General features: G+C 51.5%; 1 long non-coding RNA gene across 1 annotated transcript; it reads left to right on the top strand.

Annotated features, from left to right (window-relative positions):
• LOC108446369 lies at nt 1-1,451 on the top strand. The gene is made up of 2 exons (XR_001861538.1): nt 1-674; nt 786-1,451. It is a non-coding gene; the product is annotated as an uncharacterized LOC108446369 (long non-coding RNA).
• Nucleotides 1,452-3,583: the final 2,132 nt, after the last annotated feature.

Below are 3,583 nucleotides of genomic sequence, written 5' to 3'. Positions count from 1 at the left end.
TCCCGCCCGCCTTTTGAGTTATTAAAAAAATATTTCCCATGACACTGGCGAAGGCCAGCGAATCCATGAGTCACCAGGAACAAGGAGTCATGCACGCGCCGATCCATCACCCCTGGCCAGCGCATTGTGAGGGGCCCTTCCCTGGGAGGAGCGGACGCTGATAAGGTCCCTCCAGCCGGGCAGCAGACGCTTTCCCTCTCGGTTCCCTCCCAGGGCTGGGCGAGGCCGGCCGGGTTCCCCGGACAGCCGTGGCGTGTGTGGAGTGGGGGACCAGCCCTGCCTGCTCCGTGCCGGAGCATCCAGCCGCAGCCCGGTTTGTTCCGAAGCTTAGGAGGGTGTTCATGCTTAGCCCACCCGCTCTGCTGTTCAGCTGGCGTGGGGATGTGTAGGGCAGGATTCTTCATCCGATGCGGGAGGAAGGAATTCACCCGGTGCTGTGGGGCAGTCCCGGGTACTGCTCTGCTCACCCATACGGACGTACCGTAAGGAAAAGAGGGCGTCACACCAATACCGGGGGAGCCCCACACCTTCTCCCTGCTGTGCTGCACAGGGACACGGGGACACTCCCCTGTCCCTCCCTGTCCCAGGAGCACCCACTCCGCAGGCCGGGAGCGCTGCCGGAGGGGAGAACACCCCGCGGGAGCGAGGACCTGGCTCCAGCCCCGGGTGAGCTGGTGAGGATGACTCAGCCTCTACTGGATCCAGACCCAAATCTAAGATGCAATTATGACTTATAAATATTTGTATTTTGTTTTTCTCTTTTGCAATCAACTTCTTTTCTCCAGGCTGTCCTCCCAATCGGAGTTCCCATCTCTGGTGGTGCCGGCCCATTGCTGGAAGGCAAACACCCACAGCACCGTGCCTTTCAACACGCCACGCCAAGTCCACGACACAACCTCTTCTTCTTCTTCTTCTTCTTCTTCTAAGATGATGCCAACGTGCAAATCTAAAATTACAAACAGACAGTCTCTAAACCCAGACTCTTATCTTTTGAGCTCAGATGCTGGAATGTGCCCTCACAGGACTAACATTAAACATGCAGTGCTGGTGATACTGCGATTTAAGACCATTTCAGCAACCCAGCACACCTCAGGACACTGCTGGCTCAGACATGAGATCCTGAGCCTGACAGACACCCCCTGGCCACCCACTTCCCTTTGCCTCCTGCCTCACTCCAAATATTTATCTTTAAGCAGTCTAATGCACCATTACTACTTTTTAAACCCAACCAGGGATTTCAGTCTCTTGTCTGAAACCTATTTCTTGATATGATTCTTCACTTTTAAATAGCGCTGATAAAACCCGCCCCAGAGAGAGGAAGAGGGTTACAGAAACTGAAAACCAGGTACTTTCAATTTGAACAAAAGTAGCACTGAGTATTTCCAGAGGCTCGGTTATTACAGGATGTCTTGAAATGATACTTTAAAAATAAATGAAGACATGCTCAGGTATTTCTGTGTTTTCTTGCTGACCTTTACGCGAGTTTCATCAGGAACAAGAAGAATGAGAGCTACTGTGGGCAGATGCTGTCATGCTCATGAGTAAGTAAGTAAGTACGTGGCGCCTTCCCCCTCCAGGTGTGCAGATCAAACCGCTCCACAGGGCTCCTGAAATCCTCCTGCGAGGTAAGAGGGTGCTTGTTGGGTCCAGTATTTGATCTGAGTCCTGACCTCCCCAAAGTAACTGAGGATTTACAACAAAACATCTATTCATCTCCAGCCAGCTTTATTTTTAAGCATCCCCTTGGCATGTGTGAGTAAGTTTTGTCTATTGGATTCTGTTCCTGAGGCTGTACTTTGTTCACTGCAAATTCCAAATATAGTTGCAGGAATTATTACTATTAATAATATAATGGTTGTGTTTGAGATGCTGGACAGAGAGAGAGGCAGCCACAGCTCTTGCCCTGAGATTTTATGATCACTGAGCTTTATAGCCCTGCAAATAGTGAGTGTGAGATGGGAAATGATCAGCACCATCAGCCCCGTTAGGGAAGCTGCAGTTTCAAGCTCAGAAGCTGATTTACTAAGGGGGATTGACCAGAATAACCCCTGCAGCATGAGCCATTTGGCAATATTTCATGCTAGAAATGCTCATTCTGGCCATTCTCTCCCACACTGAGCATCAGGGCTGCAGGGGCTGAGCAGCTATTGCCAGCATCCTGCAGGTTATAGGATAATAAGGGGCAGCTGAGCAGAAATTACCAGGAGGGCTCAGGACCTGTTGTGTCCCTCAGTGTGGTGACAATCTGCTGTGCAAAAGGGGCCCTTAGCCCCAGCCAGGAAGTGTCATTGCAAAATTCCCTGGGGGAGAGGGCTGCGGGGAAACCACTGACTCGGTGACATGCAAATATTTAATAAGGAGGCACGGAGTTCAACAGCTGTGGGCTGAAATTATCTGCATGGTCAATAAAGGCACAACATTTCCTGTCAGGTTTCTGACTGATAAAATATGCTTTGATACAATCTGAATTAAATATCTTAGAATAGCTCATTTGGAAATAAATCTGACACGTTTTGCTTCTTGCCTGAGCTCAGCATGAAAGCCACACACAAGATGTTGGCATCTCCCAGAATGGAAATTCTGCTTTTTGGCCAGTCCAAGTACCCATAGAAAAGAGCAATTCAGAAAAACCCAAGGAAGCTCATCCAGATGAGATTTATAGCCCTGTTTCTGGCTTGATTTGGTAGCAGAGCAGCAGAGGATGGCTGGCTGGTGCAGAGCTCTGGTGGCCACATCCAGGACACCCTGCCCCAGGGCTGTGATGTTCCCTCCCTGCCAACACCCAGCTGCTTGCTGTCTCGCCTGCAGCCTGAGCAAGCAGAGCCGGGGCAGACACGAGGGTGTTTCCCCTTAATCATCCATTCTTGGTCCTTCGAGCGAGAGATGGGCGAAGGAGGCCAAAGTCTGAATCTGAAAAACTTAAACCATATGATGTTGGGATCCGAGCTGTTTAAAACAATTTAAGTGAGGGGGGAGGTAGGGATGAGAACTGCTCGGAGCTTCTCTCAAAATCTGCTCCTCCTGCCCAGGCCTGGCACTGGGGGACATCTGCTTCAGCCACCAAAGGAGCCACCACAGAATCACAAATAGCTGCTCTGTGGGAATCACAGCCATGCACAGACCCCAGCACCTGCAGTCCAGCCCTTTGGCTACAGCATGGGCCCACCCAGTCATGGACAGAGCTGCCCTCGGGGACCCAGAGGGACGTGACCCCACAAGCTCTACACCAGCAGCACAGCTCCAGCATGGTCCCTGCCTGTGCTGCCAGAGTTGAGGCACAAATAACAGCAGGAAACGTCTGGAGCTGATTCCTGGAGCTGTGGGAGTGGCTTTGCCTGCGAGCTCATGGTGCCTGTTGTACTCTGGACTTTAGCTCATGGCAAGGTGAATTTATAAGCTTGGGATGGCTTTTGCAGAAGCAGCAGCCACAAGGAACAAGCCTTGGAGCCAGGGACACCTGGGTTGTTAGCTTGGGCAAGATACAAGATGTCTCAGGCCACTGGTGATGCCTTCCATGGCCCCAGTCCATGCACTGGGACTGGCTGGACCTGACACAGCAGTGGCAGCTCAGAGGCTGGGACAG

This window comes from Corvus brachyrhynchos, unplaced genomic scaffold (assembly GCF_000691975.1).
Source record: "Corvus brachyrhynchos isolate BGI_N302 unplaced genomic scaffold, ASM69197v1 scaffold10, whole genome shotgun sequence".
NCBI lineage: Eukaryota > Metazoa > Chordata > Aves > Passeriformes > Corvidae > Corvus > Corvus brachyrhynchos.
The sequence above is the reverse complement of the archived record's forward strand: the minus strand, read 5'-3'. Positions and strand labels throughout refer to the sequence as shown.